The 21,059-nt window shown below is 42.6% G+C and overlaps 1 protein-coding gene across 1 annotated transcript in view; it reads left to right on the top strand.

Annotated features, from left to right (window-relative positions):
* The window catches only part of rbbp8 (retinoblastoma binding protein 8), a 171,942-nt gene that overhangs the window by 4,517 nt on the left and 146,366 nt on the right, over positions 1-21,059 (top strand). Inside the window, exon 2 of the mRNA XM_078540210.1 lies at positions 9,661-9,735. The gene's annotated coding sequence lies outside the window, so the exon portion shown is untranslated. The remainder of the gene's footprint in view (positions 1-9,660; positions 9,736-21,059) is intronic.

The following is a 21,059-nucleotide window of genomic DNA, read 5'->3' as shown; positions in this document are numbered from 1 at the left end:
GTTTAATGATCTCTATTAGTTCACACCTCAACCTTTTTTCCACCAAAAGAAAAGAGACTCAGCTTGTCAATCCTTTATTGATATGTATACTCAAGCATTTCTGGCATCATCCTTGTAAATCTTCTCTAATCCCCTCCAATGCCTCTACATCCTTTCTCTAATATGGCGACCAGAGCTACATTCAGTACCCGAGTGTGGTCTAAGACCATAAGACATAGGAGCAGAAATTAGGCCAATCGGCCCATTGAGTCTGCTCCGCCATTCAATCATGGCTGATAAGTTTCTCAACCCCATTCTCCCGCCTTCTCCCCGTAACCTTTGATCCCCTTACCAATCAAGAACTTATCTAGAATTACCTGGAAAAACTCAGCAAGTCTGGCAGCATCGGCAGAGAAGAAAAGAGTTGACGTTTTGAGTCCTCATGACCCTTCGGCAGAACTGAGTAAAGTTAGGAGAGGGGTGAAATATAAGCTGGTTTGGGGGAGGGGGGGGTGGTTGTAGGGACAAGCAAGCAGTGATAGGAGCAGATAATCTGTTTCTTGTAGTCCTGTTTCCAGGACTGTCACTGACCTCATCTCCTCTGGAGATCTTCCTCCCACAGCTTCCAACCTGATAGTCGCCCAACCTTGGACGGCCCGCTTCTACCTCCTACCCAAAATCCACAAACAGAACTGTCCCGGCAGACCGATCGTGTCAGCCTGTTCCTGCCCCATGGAACTCATTTCTCGTTATCTTGACTCCCTTCTCTCTCCCCTTGTCCAGTCCCTTCCCACCGACATCCGTGATTCCTCTGACACCTTACGTCACATCAACAATTTCCAGTTCCCTGGCCCCAACCGCTTCCTCTTCACCATGGACGTCCAATCCCTCTACACCTCCATCCCCCACCAGGATGGTCTGAGGGCCCTTAGCTTCTTCCTTGAACAGAGGCCCGAACAATCCCCATCCACCACTACTCTCCTCCATCTGGCTGAACTTGTTCTCACACTGAACAATTTCTCCTTTAACTCCTCTCACTTCCTCCAAATAAAAGGTGTGGCTATGGGTACCCGCATGGGCCCCAGCTATGCCTGTCTCTTTATGGGGTATGTGGAACATTCCTTGTTCCAGTCCTACTCCGGCCCCCTCCCACAACTCTTTCTCCGGTACATCGATGATTACATCGGTGCGGCTTCATGCTCTCGTCGGGACCTGGAAAAATTTATTAATTTTGCTTCCAATCTCCACCCCTCCATCATTTTCGCATGGTCCATCTCTGACACTTCCCTTCCCTTCCTTGACCTCTCTGTCTCAATTTCTGACAATAGACTGTCCACCAATATCCATTACAAGCCTACTGACTCCCACAGCTACCTCGACTACAGCTCTTCACACCCCGCTTCCTGTAAGGACTCCATCCCATTCTCTCAGTTCCTTCGCCTCCGTCGCATCTGTTCTGATGATGCTACCTTCAAAAACAGTTCCTCTGACATGTCCTCCTTCTTTCTTAACCGAGGTTTTCCACCCACGGTGGTTGACAGGGCTCTCAACCGTGTCCGGCCCATCTCCCGCGCATCCGCCCTCACGCCTTCTCCTCCCTCCCAGAAACATGATAGGGTCCCCCTTGTCCTCACTTATCACCCCACCAGCCTCCGCATTCAAAGGATCATCCTCCGCCATTTCCGCCAACTCCAGCATGATGCCACCACCAAACACATCTTCCCTTCACCCCCCCGGCGGCATTCCATAGGGATCGTTCCCTCCGGGACACCCTGGTCCACTCCTCCATCACCCCCTACTCCTCAACCCCCACCTATGGCACCTCCCCATGCCCACGCAGGAGATGCAACACCTGCCCCTTCACTTCCTCTCTCCTCACCGTCCAAGGGCCCAAACACTCCTTTCAAGTGAAGCAGCATTTCACTTGCATTTCCCCTAACTTAGTCTACTGCATTCGTTGCTCCCAATGCGGTCTCCTCTACACTGGAGAGACCAAACACAAACTGGGCAACCGCTTTGTAGAACACCTGCGGTCTGTCCGCAAGAAAGACCCAAACCTCCCTGTCGCTTGCCATTTTAACACTCCACCCTGCTCTCTTGCCCACATGTCTGTCCTTGGCTTGCTGCATTGTTCCAGTGAAGCCTAACGCAAACTGGAGGAACAGCACCTCATCTTCCGACTAGGCACTTTACAGCCTTCCAGGCTGAATATTGAATTCAACAACTTTAGATCTTAAACTCCCTCCCCCATTCCCACCCCATTTCCGTTTCTTCCCCCTCCCTTTTGTTTTTTCCAATAATTTATATAGATTTTTCTTTTCCCACCTATTTCCATTATTTTTAAATCTATAACTGTAGTACCCTGTCGTCAGTCTTTCCACCCCACCCCCACTAGAGCTGTACCTTGAGTGTCCTGCCATCCATTCTTAATTAGCACATTTTCTTAGATAATATCACCACCTTTAACACCCCTTTGTTCCTTTTGTCTGTGATATCTTTTGATTATCTGCTCCTATCACTGCTTGCTTGTCCCTACAACCACCCCTCCCAACTTCTGTTTTTGTTTTGGATTTCCAGCATCCGCAGTAGTTTTTTGTTTTTAAGAACTTATCTATCTCGGTCTTAAATACACTCAATACCTGGCCTCCACAGCCTTCTGTGGCAATGACTTCCATAGATTCACCACTCTCTGGCTAAAGAAGTTTCTCCTCATCTCTGTTCTAATAGGTCTTCCCTTTACTCTGAGTCTGTGCCCTCGGGTCCTAGTCTCTCCTACTCATGGAAACATCTTCCCCACGTCCACTCTATCCAGGCCTTTCAGTATTCTGTAAGTTTCAATCAGATCCCCCCTCATCCTTCTAAACTCCATCGAGTATAGACCCAGAGTCCTCAAACGTTCCTCGTATGTTAAGCCTTTCATTCCTGGGATCATTCTCGTGAACCTCCTCTGGACCCTCTCCAGGGCCAGCACATCCTTCCTGAGATACGAGGCCCAAAATTGCTCACAATATTCTAAGTGTGGTCTGACCAGAGCCTTATAAAACCTCAGAAGCACATCCCTGCTTTTATATTCCAGTCCTCTTGAAATAAATGTCAACATTGCATTTGCCTTCCTAACTACTGACTCAACCTGCAAGTTAACCTTAAGAGAATCCTGGACTAGGGCTCCCAAGTCCCTTTGCACTCCAGATTTCTGAATTCTCTTCCCATTTAGAAAATAGTCCATGCCTCTATTCTTCCTACCAAAGTGCATGACCTCACACTTCCCCACGTTGTATTCCATCTTCCACTTCTTTGCCCATTCTCCTAACCTGTCCAAATCCTTATGCAGCCTCCCTGCCTCCTCAATACTACCTGTCCCTCCACCTATCTTTGTATCATCTGCAAACTTAGCCAGGATGCCCTCAGTTCCTTCATCTAGATCATTAATGTATAAAGTGAAAAGTTGTGGTCCCAACACTGACCCCTGCGGAACTCCACTAGTCACTGGCCGCCATCCTGAGAAGGACCCCCTTATCCCCACTCTCTGCCTCCTGCCAGACAGCCAATCTTCTATCCATGCTAATACCTTGCCTCTAACACCATGGGCTCTTATCTTACTGAGCAGCCTCCTGTGTGGCACCTTGTCAAAGGCCTTCTGGAAATCCAAGTAGATAGCTCCATTGGCTTTCCTTTGTCTAACCTACTTGTTACCACTCAAAGAATTCTAACAGATTTGTCAGGCATGACCTCCCCTTGATGAAACCATGCTGACTTTGCCCAATTTTACCATGCACTTCCAAGTATTCTGAAATCTCATCCTTAATAATGGACTCTAAAATCTTACCAACGACCGAGGTCAGGCTAATTGGCCTGTAATTTCCCATCTTTTGCCTCATTCCCTTCTTAAACGGGGCTTACATTAGCGATTTTCCAGTCCTCTGGGACCCTCCCTGACTCCAGTGATTCCTGAAAGATCACCACTAACGCCTCCACTATCTCTTCAGCTATCTCCTTCACAACTCTGGGGTGTAATCCATCTAGTCCAGGTGATTTATCCACCTTCAGACCTTTCAGTTTTCCTAACACCTCCTTGGTAATGGCCACCATACTCACCTCTGCCCCCCGACTCTCTTGAACTTTGGGGATGTCACTTGTGTCTTCCACTGTGAAAACTGACACAAAGTACCTATTCAGTTCCTCCGCCATTTCTTTGTTCCCCACTACTACTTCTCCAGCGTCATTTTCCAGCGGCCCAATGTCCACTTTTGCCTCTTTCTTACCCTTTATATATTTAAAAAACTCTTGCAATCTTCTTTTATAATACTGGCTAGTATACCCCCATATTTAATCTTCTCCCTCCTTATTTCTTTTTTAGTTGTCCCCTGTTGATCTTTGTAGACTTCCCAATCCCCTGGTTTCCCACTGCTCTTCGCCGCATTGTATGCTTTCTCTTTAGCTTTTATGCTGACTTCCCTTGTCAGCCATGGTCCCCTCGTCCTCCCTTTAGTATGCTTCTTCCTAGGGATGAATTTTTGCTGTGTCTCCCAAATTACTCCCAGAAAGTCCTGCCATTGCTGTTCCACTGTCTTTCCTGCTAGGCTCATCTCCCAGTCAATTCTGGCCAGCTCCTCCCTCATGCCTCTGTAGTTGCCTTTATTCAATTGTAATACCGTTACATCTGATTCCAGCTTTTTCCTCTCAAATTGTAGGGTAAATTCTATCATATTATGGTCACTTCCTCCTGAGGGTTCCTTCACCTTAAGCTCCCTTATCAAATCTGCCTCATTACACATCACTAAATGTAGAATTGCCTTTTCCCTAGTGGGCTCCACCACAAGCTGCTCCAAAAAGCCATCTCGTAGACATTCCACAAATTCCTTTTCTTGGGATCCACTACCAACCTGATTTTCCCAGTCCACCTGCATATTGAAATCCCCCATGATCACTGTAACCTTGCCTTTCTTACACACCTTTTCTATCTCCTGGTGTATCTTGTTCCCCACATCCTGACTACTGTTCGGAGGCCTGTAAGTAACTTCCATTATGATCTTTTTTACCTTTGCGGTTCCTCAACTCTACCCACACAGATTCTACATCATCTGACCCTACATTTCTTACTAACAAAGCAACCTCATCTCCTCTGCCAACCTGCCTATCTTTTCGATAGGATGTATATCCTTGGATATTTAGCTCTCAGTCCTGATCCCCTTGCAGCCATGTCTCCGAAATGCCCACTACATCATACTTGCCAATTTCAATTTGGGCCACAAGCTCATTTACCTTATTTCGTATACTGCGTGCATTCAGATACAACACCTTCAGTCCTGTATTTCCCGTCCCCTTTCTCATTGTCATCCCTTTATCTGATGTGCTTGAAGTTAGATTCCTAGCCCTTTCCAAACACTCTGTCCTATTTTGTGTTCTGGAGACTTTAATAGGCTCTCCTTTCTTTTCAGTTTTTTCATAATTTTCCATGAAGTTGAATCCACCCCCCCACATGCTAACCTGCTGCTTTGTTTCCCATTAGTCAAGCTTCTTGGAGTTTTACTCTTCCCACCCCCCCCCACCCCCAAACTTTCTAGTTTAAAGTCCTGTTGACCACCCTATTTACCCTTTTCGCTAGAACATTGGTCTCAGATCGGTTCAGGTGGAGGCCGTCCCAATGGTACAGATCCCTCCTGTTCCAATACTGATGCCAGTGCCCCACGAAATGGAACCCTTCTTTCCCGCACCACTCCTTTAGCCACATGTTTACTTCCCTTTTTCACGCGTCCCTATGCCAATTTGCACGTGGCTTGGGTGGTAATCCGGAGATTATAACCCTTGAGGACCTGTTCTTTAATTTAGTTCCTAGTTCCTGATAAAACCCAAACAGGTCCTCTTTCCTATTCTTACCTATGTTATTTGTCCTGACGTGGACCACAACAACTGGATCCTCCCCCTCCCTCTCCAATATCCTTTCAAGCCGGTCAGAGATGTCCCTCACCCTGGCACCGGGCAGGCAACATGCCATGCGGGACTCTTGATCCTGCTTACAAAGGAAGCTATCAATTCCCATAATTATAGAATCCCCTACAACTACCACTCGTCTTTTTGCTCCCCCCTCTTGAATGGCCTCCTGTGCCACCGTGCCGTGGTCAGCTGGCTAATCCTCCCTACAGCCTTGTTCCTCATCCACACAGGGAGCAATTACCTCGTACCTGTTGGACAAGGTCAAGAGCTGAGGCTCCTCTGTTCCTGAACACAGGATCCCTCTACCAGCCTCATTTGCAGTCACACCCTTCTGACCCTGACCACTGACCGGACTTGAGGTACTTAATCTACCGGGTGTGACCGCCTCCTGATACAAAGCGTCCAGGTAACTCTCCCCCTCCCGGATGTGCCGCAGGGTCCGGAGCTCGGACTCCAGCTTATCAATTCTGAGCCGGAGTTTCTCCAGCAACCAACACTTGCTGCAGATGTGGTCACTGTGGCTTGCAATGGGATCTGCCAGCTCCCACATCATACAGCTACAGCACATCACCTGCCCGGCCATCTCTACTTAGATAATTAATTTATTAATTAGTTTTGCAGTGTTTTTTCAAATTTGGTGCAGATTTCCTACCAACCAATCAGGTCACAGCTTTCCTGTGACATCACTTTTTCGGTTTTGGCTTCAGTTACTCTGTGCCCCGAGGTCACCGCTCTGGTGCTCCTCCCCCCGAGTCTGCTCCCTGGAGACAAGGCCGCGAATCCCAAGGTAAGCTAGATTGATACTCACCGCTCCGCTGCTCTTCCCTCTGAGTCTGCTCCCAGGATTACTCACAAATCAGCTGCTTTTTCTTTAAAATGCACTTTCAGAAGAGTGTCCCTCGCAGGTCTGGTGCAATCCTGAAGGCACTGCCTCTTCCTCTCTCTTTTTTTTTAGGTTTGAGGAGAAGGGAGGGATGGAAACACTACAGCAATGTAATGTTTGGGGCTATTCCGTTCTTTGACAGTGGGTCCTCCTCGATTCCCTCCTGAGTCGCGGTGGCTGCGATGACTTCTCCCAGAATGCTTCAGTCACTTCTCACCAGCGCGCTCTGTTGTCTAATGAAGGCTTGTTACAGGTTCTGCATAACTTTCTTATTTTTAATCCTACCGTCTATAAATAAAACCTGGTGCTTGATTTGCTTATCTTTTGGCCTTGCTAATCAGTGGCACAACTTTTTCAAAAAAAAATTCAAATGGCATAAATGTTTAAAATAAGCTCTAATAATATAAAACATAAATGGCACCTTTGGCCAAAATCTTGGTGGGCTTATACTCAAATGTTGCTGTAAACATTTACATCTAATATATAGCAGACACAGGTTGTTCAGCTCAACAAGTTTATGCCCCATATGAGTCTCATCCCACCTTACTTCATCTCAGCTATTCAGTCTATCCTTCTATTCTCCCTCATAGGATACCCCTTATACCTTCTGTTTAGAAAAGAAAAATGATTAGGACATTCATTATCCTTATATTTCCAAAGTTGGGGTCCTCGAAGCTTGTCATGGGTATTTTGTAGTTGCATCTTGACATTGGGATTGTAGCAAGGATAATCCGGAGCACTTTCTGTGAAAGATATCTTTTTCTTAAATGCTCAACATTCAGCCCGCTGTAAGGTGAATCCATTTTATTGTGTTGATGTTGAACATTCAAAATCTTCTGTTCATGTTGTTCCTATGCAGTTTGTTATCAGTGGCAGAGTTGGTGGGTGAGAGTTCAGGATAGGAAGGCCATGATTTTGTTCCCCCCGTCCCTGACTAATGCACGGGGACACACCTTGTTACCCTTAGTGCTTCTTCCAAGTGGTGTTCAACATGGAGGAGCACTACCTCATCAGCTAAGGGTGGGCAGTAGATGGTAATCAGCAGGAGGTTTCCTTGCCCATATTTGACCTGATGCTAAGAAACTTTATGGGGTCCAGAGTCAATGTTGAGGACTCCCAGAGTAACTCTATTCTAACTATGTGCTGTTGTGCTGCTGCCTCTGCTGGATCTATCCTGTCATTGGGAAAGACCATACCCAGGGATGGTGATGGTGGTGTCCAGGACATTGGCTATAAAATGGGATTCTGAGAGTATGACTGTCAGTCTGTTGCTTGCCTAGTCTGTGAGACAGCTCTCCCAATTTTGGCACAAGCACCCAGATGTTACTAAAGATTACTTTTCAGGGTTGTGTATGCCCTGGTTGCTCCTGATGCCTAAGTCGATGCCAGGTGATCCATTTGGTTGTATTTATTTTTGTCTTTTTCTGTAGCAGTTTGGTACAACTGAGTGGCTTGTTAGGCTACTTCAGAGGCAATTAAGAGTTAGCCACACAGCTTTCTGCCTGGAGTCACATGTGGGCTATGTGTTCATATTTCTTGTTGATTTTTACTGTTTACATCATCTGAGCCAAAATCTTAAACTAGGACACCAAAACCCACTAGTATCTGTATCTTGAGGTATGCAAATTAATAGGTTGGGGGGGGGGGGGGTGTTGGTGGGTGGGTGGGGCGGTTGGTGGGGTGTGGGGGGGCAGTACATCCTATTGGGGCGGGGGGTGCCCTATGTGTATCGGGTCACACTCCCTAAGATCGTATCCCTCTTTGTGCCTACCTGCCTGGCCTTCCAAAACCTGACCCCCACCCAGCTTCTCCCTCCCAACCCCCCTCCCTAGGATGCTTGATCCCTCCTTGCTCAAGAGGCATGGAACTTAGCTGGATCTGGCATCCATGATACTTTTTCGTGGGCTTCCTTGTAGTCCCAGCAGTGCCCACAATTGAGTTCTGGTGCTGATGGACTCTTAATGGTGGGGACTTCCTTCCACTGAGCCATGGAAGTCCGACCCTCAGCCTATTGAGGCCACTTGCCGCAGGGCGGCCTTTTTAAAGTTGGTTGCTTTCTGACCAACTTTTCTTCAGTGAGTTGGGGGGGGTGGGAACAGAACAAAGCTAGAAGATTCTCTGAGCTTTGGCTAGAGGGAGGAATTTTCATGATGTCCCCTACCGTGAAAGTTAGTTCGGGGATTAGATGTTATCTGGCTGGCAAAGGAGAAAGGAAGCAAGCTATCGGGAGCTGAGAATAGCTTTGGACAGTAAAGTATAACTGTGGAGGGAGATTTTCAGTTTTAAGAGTACAAGTTGCCTACTGAATAATAGTTAGACAATGTTGCTTTTAGTTTATTATAGCAAGCCTTAAAATTTGAAAACTTGATGTGTGATCCCTCTAGTCAGTCACTGGAAATACAAGTACCTTTTTCAAAGTTATCAGTCTCTGAAGAGATTGTTACAATGTAAATATTTTGCAATCCGCCTTCATCCAACTGCTTAGAGCCATGTGCCTCTATGTGGTGGAGAAGTTTATCTTGAGACATTTTTTTTAAATATGGGGGAAACACCATTTCTTCCTCTTTAGTCAACAATTGAGCAAAAAGTATTTATTGTTAAGTTAGAAGTTGCAACAACAAAAATGTCCTGTGGAAAAAATTTTAAAATAGTGTTCTTTTAATTGAAGACCCAATTTAAATCTTTCTTTATGTCTGCATTGACTTTATTTCAGGGGTGTGATATCAAATGTTTAATTTGTCTTATTTTAAATTGTATGATTGCTTCAGGTAAAGCTTAAACTTGCAAAGTAGGAAGCCAGTATTGGTTTTCTTTCCCTCCATAATTCTGACTTTTTTTAAAAGAAAAAACTTTTCCTTTTGTAGAACGCAATTATTTCAGTCTTACAAGAACCTTGCACAAAATCTCGACACCCAGGAAAATTGGAGTCTCTACCAAAGGTGATTTGTCAGTGTGGCAAGGGTTATTTACAGTCCTACTACCTTACTTCAATGTGGATGCAGTCCAGCTCCCTGCAGGCGAGGTGAGTTCAAACTAAATTTAAAGCTGCTCACTCTGGTCAAGTTTTGCATGGACATTTTATGTTGAAGGAAATTTTAACCCTTGAGCCACCTGTTTCCAATTGCTTTATTTGGAATTTGCTGTGCATTTGAGAATGGGAAATGATGATGCAAGATTTTTAAAAAAATACTTATTTTCTGCAAACATGCAGCATGGCAAAATTAATAAATTAACTAGCAGGATGTCCCATAGCATTGCTCAAGATGAGTCCTTTCCTCATCAGATCTTGGCGCCCCCCCCTTGATCTATTACTACGAACTTTCTGTCTCTGATTTTTTAAATGGGCGTGTCTCTCCTCTCCATGTCCCCATTGCATTTGTACTGGAAGTAGGCACATTCGTGGTGGGCTGGGGTCGGGCTTCACATTTACAGATTTAAAAAAAAATTTAAACTCTGGACCCCCTCCTGTTTGCCATATTGGGGGATTAAACCCCCACCACCCCCATTCAGTGGTTTCTGATAAACTTTCAGGTAGTTGCATTAGGTATATTAGACTTTGCAGTGAACATTTTGAAACATAGATATTTCATTTCAATCCTATTTAATATTTCTGTCTAGTTTTCCTTGTTGTGCCTCTCTTACAACCCTCAAGTTTTTATTCAGCTAAATTTTAGAATTCAAAAGATAGACTCAACCAACTTCCACTTGATGAGCATTGTTATTCTGTTGCAACACTGGAATTTCCAACTCTGATCTCCTATTGCAAACACTGACTACTTATTTTTATCTTTTGTTTTCGACTTTTTAAACAGGACTTCATTGCATTTATTCATGGGCTTGAAATAACACGCTTGTAGTTGTAATGGTCAGACCTTTTGTGTAATTAGCATAATATATGTGGCTTAGCATTTAGAATGACAGGTTTATTTTCAACTAAAATGTCGACTGCTTTAGAGAAACTAGTGCAAAATTACTGGTCTATGCTAAGGTTGAGAGAGCAAATACATGCGAGTTCTTTCAGGATGATGGATAAACTAGATCAAGTATGTGAATGCACGGAGTGTGGTAAATAAAGTTGGTGAGCTGCATGTGCAGAAAGCCATTTGTAAATATGATTTTGTGACTATAACGGAGAATTGGCTCAAGACAGGACTGGATATAAAATATTCCTGGATACAAGGATTTGAGGAATGATCAGGAAGAAAAAAAAGAATGGGGATAGTGCTGGAGAGAGAGGATATCCTGGAGAGATGAAGTGCAGAATCTATTTGGTTAGGGCTAAGAAATGATAGAGATTTCTGGGTGCATTCTATAGCCCACCATCTAGTGGGAAAGATATAAAGGAGCAAATTTTCAAGGAAATTAGAGGTGCAAGAATTATAATGGAGAACTTTAATTATCCTAATATAGATTGGGGGAAAGTGTAAAGGACAAAGAGGGACAAGAGTATCTAGAGTGATGAGGAGAATTTTCCATATCAGTGTATTTCTAGTCCAGTGAGGAAGAGGGCATTGCTGGATCTGGTTTTGTCGAATGAGTTGGGTCAAGTGAATAAGGTGTCAATAGGGGAATATTTAGTGGACAGTGACCATATAAACACAAGGTTTAGCTTAGATGTGGATAAGGACAAGGAGCAATCTGGAGTAAAACTAATTAATTGGTGGAGGGCCAAATGAAATGGGAAGAGATCAGATCTGGTTAGGTAAATTGGAATCTAAGATTGGCAAGCAAAATTAACTGAACAATGGGCGGCCTTAAAAGAGGAGATAATTTGGATTTATGGTTGCGTTGCTCTTGCAGCAAGTCAACACAGACATGATGGGCATAAAACCCTCCTGGGCTGTAACCATTTTATGATTCTAAGTCCATAGATATTATATATGTGGTATTACTTGAATAGTTTTAGCAAAATGTCCACATTTTCCAATATTTTGAATGTATAAGTTTTGATATTTTTGTCCACTTTAAAGAAAATTCTAGATGGTGATGGAGTTCACCAGTTCTCTGCTTGTTAAATCTGGTGTACAATGTGCCATTTTCTTTTTACTGCAATGCCATTTTATATGGCAGTCATTGGATTCTTCTGCACCAGTGCTAAGATTCGTTCAGCATTAGCTGCTAAGGTATTTTGTAGTTAATCACACAAAGATATTACATTTTCAAGTTATGATTAGCTCCTTAGATCATTTTTGTTTCTTTGCTATGCCATCATCAATTGTAATTTCCAAGGAAAACTGGTACACTCTGGGATTTATATGTGTAATGAACTACCCCTTGAGCCATGAATTCCTGATGTTTATGTAACTTTGTTACTTCAATCTTCCATGTGATATGTTTTGTAAATACAACATACCCTCTCGCATCCTGACTTTGGGACTTATAGTTAATGTGCTGTTCTAGTATGCCTAATTCTGATGCTTTTTGTTCTTCACGTTGTAAATAAATACTTCAGTTCCATGTTTTAGTTTGTTTTTCTGATTTAATTCAGTGTAGTGAGATTGTATTCCAGGAAAATCAATTGCAAGAAGTTTAGGAAACAGCATATGTGCCACTCATCCTTTATAAAAGACAGATGTTTGATTTGAAAAATAGTTTTTGGATTATTTGGGTATAATTTGTTTAACAATTGAAAACAGTATTTTTAAAAGCAGTACTTTAATGTCCTGAATTATAACCATAATGCAAAGAACTTTCTTTGGTTACAAAGTTTCCTTATATTTTCACCATTGCTGTTTTGAGTGTGGGCTGATTTTGCTCAACTTCAGTCAGCAACTGACTGACGGATCCGAGATTTGATATTATCAAATGCAAATGGTCCTTCCTTGTGATCAAGGCATATTTATTTGTTCCATAACCCTGGAGGGATTTGAAAACGAGGATGGGAATTTTAAAATGGAGGTGTTGCTCAACTGGGAGCCAGTGTAAGTCAACAAGCACGGCGTGATGGGTGAATGGGGCTTGGTGCGAGTTAGGACATGGGCAGCAGAGATTTGAATAGTGTTAAGATTACGGAAGATGGAACGTAGAAGGCTGGCTAGAAGTGCGTTGGAATAGTCAAGTATAAAGATAACAAAGACAAGGGTGAGGTTTTCAGCGGCAGATTAGCTGAGATAGAGGTGGAATTAAGTTGTCTTGGTGATGGCACGGGTATGTGGTTAGTAGTTCGTCTCTGGGTCAAATACAACAGCGAGCCAGCCAGTTTCAGTGTCTCAGCTGTCAGGGAAGAGCGAGAGACTCTGTGGTTAGGAAGTGGAGTTAATGATGGAGACTGACGGCAATGGCTTTGGTCTTCCCTGTATTAAGGAAATTTCTGCTCATCCAGCACTGAATATTAGACAAGCAGTCTGACAATGGGAGGATTGAGAAAGGGTTTGCATAAATGTGGAAGGCATTGTAGCTGCAACATTTTTGGAACTTGATTCCTGTGTGTGTGAATCTGGGTAACCATAGAAGGGTTTCTTTGCTGGATGGTCAGTTAGAGGATTCAATCAGAGGATTAAATATTACCAGGAAATATTCCCCTGCAAATAATATAAAGATAGATCAACTGAGGCATGAAGCTCATATGATAGTTGGGAGTGTGGGGCGGAGCGGAGAAGAAGGCATCAGTCCCTCCTGCAATGGCCACAGCTCAGAGTAGCTGAAATTTAAAGTCCTGCGCTATTCAATGCAAATTCTGGTTAGTTGATCAACAGTTACTTGTATTTATATTACCACCTCTAATATAATGTCCCAAGTTGCTTCAGATGGTCCAGCTGATTTATTGGTACCAGAGAAAATTTAGTTGTCCACGTAGGTACTGATTTTAGTTTTTTGGGACTGAGCCAGGTATTTGACATGTTTGATTGGTGATCTCAAAAAAAACTACTGAGAAATTGAAATGTACTATTTTTCAATATGGAATGAGCATGCTTTCCCTGTAGAGATACAGTCTTTGCTGAGTCAAGAGAATTTTGGAGCTATATTTCATGTTCACTCCTTTTCTATTTTTCCTTAGTTCTGTTGAAGAGTCATGCGGACTCGAGACGTTAACTGTGCTCCTCTCCACAGATGCTGCCAGACCTGCTGAGTTTTTCCAGGTATTTTTGTTTTTGTTTTGCATTTCCAGCATCCGCAGTTTTTTGCTTTTATCTTAGAATTTTGGAGCTAGTTGGGCTTGAGCTCTTGGTGGGTGAACAGCAGATATCAGATATCCTTGAGATTGGCATTGTGGGTGGTACAACTTGCCATGAAAAATTAGTATATTGCTGCCACCTTTCGGACACACATCGATACCACATCAAATGGTGGCACCATTAGTTTGAAACAGAGTTTCAGCAGCAGTTGCTTGCCTCCCTGCTGCCTAAACATGGAAAAATACCAGGCCTAGGCTATATAAGTACAGCATTCAAGTAACAGCTTCTGGCAGCTATTGCTTCTTGTCTGAATTTCCTGTTTTGTTACAAAACAGACATTTACCTTCAGTAAATGGAAGGACCGGCACAATTGAAGTTGCTGTGCAGTCCGCAGAGAAGCAGTGTGAGACCTGCCGTGGAAGCAGTCTTGTGCTGCTTGGGTTTAACATTGCATTGGATCTGTACTTCATGCAGTGTTAAATCTGGTTTCAGAAACACTTTGAACTTTTGGACCAACTAGATGCTTTTAAATCAACACCAAGTAGTTTTCCAATATATTGAGTGTTTGAAAGCTCCTGTCGCTTTCCCAAGGCAGTTAAATTGTAATGACTGGGAGTGATGCTCTGCATGTGTGCAGAACTTTCCTGGCAGGAGAATAGAGTTGGAGCAAAATGGTGTTAACAAGGCACTGCCTGGCTGGAAGCAATACTGCAAATACTGTTGTCCACTATGACATAAAACTGCCATAAGTGTGCAGCCCACAATTGAGGCAAGTGGACTTGAATCATCTACTGATTATGGGCTGGATTTTCACCTCTGAATCGTGAAACACGAGTCCATGCAGTTCCTGATTTTGCCAACCTGAGCCCCTCACCTCCCCCCATACCCGCCATATTTTCATTGCCTGGATGTGTGCAGACAAGTTTGGGCCTACTGCCTCCCCAGGCAGGCCCAAGGCAGCATCAGAAGACTGGGTACCGAAGCAGGCTGATTAGAAGGCCTGTCTCAGTTCTCAGGGACATTCTCAGGACAGCTCTCCACATTGTTGATATGACCCCACCCATGCACCCCATGTATCCTCCACAGCCACTCAACCAGTATCCACTATGGGCACATCCCAGGAGCCACAAAGTAGCAATGAGAAGTCTTTGAAATGGATGGGAAAAAAATACCTCCAACAAACTGATAGAGCTGTCACATACTATTCATACTGCACAGAAATAAAAAAAACTCCAGACCTATTGGAAAAAAGTTAAATCCCCTCAATTGGTCATTGAGTTGTAAAACAAACACATTTCTATTCAGAAACTGCAACAAAGGCAGATGATCCTTTTAATAACCTCTTAAAACTGTCAATCAAATTGAACACAACCACCTGCTGAGTTAATTGCTTCAGCAATTTAAAAAACTGAACCAAGCATTCATAAGGGACCTAGCTGTCAAAACAAACTTGTAGTTCCAGACAATGGACCCATTTGAAACTGAATGAACAGATGGCTAGATTTTTTCCTAAGCTACACCAGAGCCTGTCATTCAAAGTATTTCAGCAGCAGGTGGCTATTTTTATTTTCTAAGTTAACGCAACAGGCCAATACTTCTCAAAGTAAAAGCATTGTGGACAATTTGGACCACTTCACATCATTGCTCGAGGGTTTCCAAGCACTGTTAGCTATAGTTTTGAATTCAGAGTAGCACTTTTTCCAATGGAGAAGTACTCTAATGCATCCCAACACTTACACAATGCCGGTTAATGTAATAGTCAAATTACATTTTCAGGGCAGAGTCCTATGTTCAATAACTGCTGTAAAAACACGCACAATTTATAAGACAACATCTGATAACGGCATTTGAAGTTGTCAAAATATTTAATACTTAGTTGTCAGAATGTTCCTGACTCCACAGCTGTCTTCACCCAAGGTTCCTGAACTGTCTTGCCTGGCAGGTTTCTCAAAGGCTTCGAAAGCTCGCCTGACCTGACGTAAATAGTGTGGGACATAAAATACAAATTTCCCCCACGGCCTGTCAATGGTAACTTGTGTGTGAAGAAGCCTGGAACCAGCACAGTAAGGAAAATTTGCACTGTCTTTAAAGTGCCTGTGGAATCTGCAATTGTTTTTGAATGTTTGAAAAGGACATAAGAGTATGCATCAATTGTAAAGGGATCAATTGTAATTTTCTTGGATGGTAAATACTGGTCTATGTGACCTGGTGACCCTTGACCTGGAAGCAGTACCAACAGGAAAGAAGACTAAAGCTGTATGGCCAGACACAAAGGAGGGCTAGAGGGTGAAGACACAGAGATGCTGACGGACAGGTAGAGGAACACAGAATTTATGTGAGAAGAAGCCAGCAAAACTCTATGAAAAGGTCAGTTTTCTGTTTGGCAGTAAAAAGAAAAATAAAATTCCAGAAGTTGTTGAGGGAAGTGATGTATGAGTGAGCTAAAAGGGACTGAATCCTAAAAAGTGATGCAAGTAGCTCAGGCATGCAAAAGAGCTGAGAGTTTGCAGCAGAGGACCAAATCGTGACCAGGAGGTTGATTGGTTGGTTAAAAAGGAATTCTGGAAAGCTACGTCATCAGGTTTGACATGACTCAAGTGAGGGGATTGGTAGACGTGCGTTGTCAGTGCTAACCGTATTCGGGGACTGCTGATGGAACATGTCTGCAGGTGAATGTGACTTGAGGACTGAATCAGTTGAGTTGGAAAGACTGAGAGATTATATGTGGTGACGTGTGTGTTGGGAGTGATGCAGATGCTTCTGGTTGTGTAAGACATATCTTTGTTGTATCGACTATTTAAAGTGAAATTTACCTTTTTATTTGAATTAACAGACAAATTATATTTCATGTTTAATTTGTATTGGTTCTGATTTGTGTTAAAGTAAAAGTTACAAAAAGTGAAATCCTGTCAGTAATTTCTTCATTTGGGTGTCATTTGGTAATTTTGGCTATTTTGCTTTGTGGTTCCCTCACAGGGACTGTAACAGACATTAGAGACCATTTGTGTGACGTTGCACACAAACCTAACCTGAATCTTTTCCTGCCAATGGGAAGTTTGTGTGAGGCTCTTTTTGAGGGGGAAATCCAAAATTCCAGTTCAAAATTCCGGTCCTGCGACCTCGGCTTTGTCGATTCCTGCATCCATCTCCAATTTTTTTTGGGGTGCTGTGAAAATCCAGTCCAAATCTTTTAATTAAATTATATAACTACACTGTAACTGAGTTGGGGAGATGCTTGCCAATTTGATCTAAAAAGTAGCTTTATGCAATTTAACAACTTTGTTGCAAATTAGTATTTGAGTTTTGGGAATACAAGGCTATAATCAAAAGGCCTTACACTTTTGATGCAGTTCTTGCCTACTGACCAGCTGCTTCTGCTGTTCCTTTCTAGCTGCTTCTCTCTTTTTCAGTCCAGGTTGGCTACTTCCACTGACCCCAGAGTTGGTTGTAGGTCTAACTGCTGCTTGTCTGGCAGGCTCTCTGTTTCCCACTCTTTACTCAAAATTACAGGTGGGGAAACCCATGTCATACATCCAACCAGATCCAGGTACTTCTTAAGTAATTGTTGTCCAATAGAATTCATTGACCAGCCACATGCATGGTTACAGCACAATTGTTTCAGCCACAGAAATGAACTTTAGTAGAAAATACTGTACGCACAATACTGATAAATGTACTTCACATGTATATGTACTTAAACTACTTGCACTGTATGAAACTGAAATTTTTTCTTTTCATCAGTTTGAAAGTTAGATGCAGCACATTATGTGCAGTCTCGAAGTTTTTGTCTAACAGCCACATGTGGCACTTCGTCAGAGTGATTGCTGAGAATGTTGACTCGCACAACAAAACAATTCTTTATCCATAACATGGTTAGATGTTGCTTACCCTTTGTCATCTTGCACCTTGGAGCTGTTTGTCATTAGTTGAGCTTGCTTTTCTCTGCTACTCCAGAGTTGTTATTTCACTTGGTTTGAGTTGACCATGATGGCAGTTTTCCCTCCTTGCATTCTTGCTGATGCTCTTCCATGGTACTGATGTCTGGTGGTTTTACACATGTTACACACTATTTTAGCTGATAACCAATAAGCAGTAGTCAAGAAAGTAAAGTACATAGTGATCAGAAAACGTTCCGTATTTTGCTTTTTGTCTTGGCATTTTACCAACGAATGTATGAGAAAGGGTGAAGTACACAGGCTGTGTTGTTAAATACTAAGTTCATTTGCCCAACAGTGGTGTCTCTTGCTTACATTTTTAATTTACTGATCAAAAATGCAGTTAACCATATTGCAATTTTTAAATTGGTCCATTGAAGCTAATGTATTGGTCAACATTTTTGCATTTACTACTCCATTTAGAAATTTCTTCCACATTGAAGATACCCTGGGAAGAAAATTTATTTGAATATTGACCCTAATTAGTGTTCCCTAGTTCTACTTTACTCTTTAATTTAAAGTAATCTTCTAGGTTAACTTTTTTCTCTAGATCCTTTAATATTTTGTACCTCCCACAAGGTCAACATTCTGTCATCTACTTTACTGAAATGCCCATACTTATCCAGTCTTTCCTCACAACTCAAATCCTTGAATCAGCCTCGTGATTATAATCTCTGCTTTCAGTATTTGAATATATAATCTTAGTTTCAGCCATGGCTCAGTGCTCTTGCCCCCGAGTCACAAGGGTTCAAGTCTCACTCCAGAGCTTCAGCACAAAAACCAAGCTGACGCTCTAGTGCATTACCGAGAGAGTGCTGCACTGTCGGAAGTGCCACCTTCTGGATAAGATGTTAAACTGAGGTCCTGTGTTCCTGCTCTGCTGGCTACAAAGCATTAGCTCTCGAATGTTTGTTATTGTCTTTGCAACACTCAGGCGGAGCAAGACCCTGTGAACCACCTACATGTCCTACTCCCATCTGCTTTCACTTGCCACTACAAAAACGCATCAGAATTAATTGTAAGAATGGCACCACCTATGATGGGATACCAATGAGCTGATGTCTGGTCCCAAGTTAGAGAGCTTCTGTTTCAAGTCAGGCTCTATGTTCAACCAGTTCGTTTTTGTTTCTGCCCCACAAGTGTTGAAAATTTGTTCTTGCAGTTGTATGTAGTAACAGTAACACACATCTTGCTCGTAAAACTACATTGCTGCTCGTACTTATGACAACTTGCCCATTCATGTGGGAGCTGGTCTGGTTGTGTGACCTAACATGAGTGGGGATGAGGGTTCTGGCTTTTTCTCTTATACGGCTTCATCTGTGGATTGGTGTGTCAGCGATTTACATTTTGGACCAGCTTACTGATCACCTGGAGGACCCTTGCAGACCAGTACCACACTTTGAAAACCACTGTGGTAAAAGATCCCATGTAGCTGTTTTGAAGAAGAGCAAGGAAGTTATGCCAGGTGTCCTTCATTTATCCCCAATCAACATTACAAAAACAGATTATCTAGTCATAATCACAAATTACTGTTTGCGGGAGTTTGCTACATATAAATTGGCTGCTGCATTTTCTACACTAAAACAGTGACTACATGCCAAAAATACTCCATTGACTGTAAAGTGCTATATCAAGACAGTGTTTTCCAACCAAAATTACATATAGTACTTTGTGTAGCCTGACAGTTGGATCATTACCTCCTCTGACTTGTACCTGTGGACTGCAAAGCCCAACTTCAAAGAGAGCTATAAAAAGGCCCATCTTCATTTAATAACCTAGCTGGCCAGAAGGCCTGCTGTAGTCTGGGCATGTTAGTCTTGAAAGGGCAGGGCTCCAGTTGTTTTTTTTTGCCAAAGAAATTAAAGCAATATTGTACTTGTCTGAGTTTGGACCTTTTTTCTAGGAAAAGGAAAACCTTGTTGCTGTCAGGAAAAGGAAAACCTTGCTGCTGTCAGGCAATCAAAAAATTTAAGATTTAAAAAAAAAACTTTTGAACTTGTTTACTAATGGGCAAAAATTATTTTCTCTCATCTCTAAGATCAATACTTGGAAGACCATTAATTTGAGTCAATTAACCATGGTCACCGAGTGTTATTCCTGAAAAACCCGTCAAGAAGAGTATTGAATTTGAACAAATTGCTTCCAGTGTTGATTGGAATTCTTTGTGATTAAACTGATTTAATTTAACCGATTTCTGACAGCACTGAGTTTGGGAATACACGCTCCTGAATATTTTTAAAATTGCATAGCATCTTTCTGTGGACAAACGTAGCATTTAATATTTGTAGTTGAGATTCAATTTATTGTAACAATTTAAGTAATCTTCTTCCCCATGTTGTCTTTGTATCTCTGCCTTGCCAGCTTTTAGGAAGGGAGAGGTGTGATGGTCCAGGTTATGGACCTTTGTATGGCTGACCTCCATGCAAATTCCTATTTCATAATTTGGGCCAAATGTTTTGAGAGCTGCGATTTGCTGTATCTTTTTTCCTGTTAATATCATTGATTAATAACCATGCTATTAAGGGTTTTTATTTTTGTGTAAGATCCAAACCACTGGGATTCCAAAATGTGGGCTATTCATGTTGAAATTGTTATTTGCAGCCAGAATGGAGATAATTGAGTAATTCCCCTGTTAATCATGCCTCTTGTCCTGCTGTAAGTGACTGAATTGATTTTATGTACACAATTTGTGCTATTTAACAATCCTCTGCTCATTACATTTTACTGGGTGAATTATTGTAGTGTTCATTGGGAGAAGTTACTGCAGTTTCAGTTGTAAGTTCTATTTGCTGCATTTGTGGAAACGCATTTTAAATAGAATCTGTAAGTAGATTTTGCATTTTATAGCAAACAGCAAAGCATTGTTTTCAGTAAGCTCTGCCATTATTGCTGCCCTGCTTCCATCTCATTAACTGACACGGTTGTGTCACTAAGTACTCTGCAAATGGCTTTTCTTGTACAAATGGCTGGAAACCAAATGTAAGACTTATTAAGACTAGCTGCTGAGAAGATATTTTCAGCAGCTGTCCTGGTCTTGTTGAGAGTCCTGACAGTTTTCCATTCGGCCTACAGTTGTCTGGACAAGACCTGTGATTTAGGAAAGCAGCAACAGGAGCATAAGGCAGTTTAAATCAGTGATGCTTCAGTAATTGGTGAACGAGCAACAGTTTTTAGTAAAAGGCTACTCTTAAAGCTGCCTGCCTGCTAGTCTTT

Source organism: Cetorhinus maximus, chromosome 4 (assembly GCF_964194155.1).
Source record: "Cetorhinus maximus chromosome 4, sCetMax3.hap1.1, whole genome shotgun sequence".
Lineage (NCBI taxonomy): Eukaryota > Metazoa > Chordata > Chondrichthyes > Lamniformes > Cetorhinidae > Cetorhinus > Cetorhinus maximus.
Note: the sequence above shows the minus strand (reverse complement) of the source record. Positions and strands in the feature narration are given on the sequence as shown.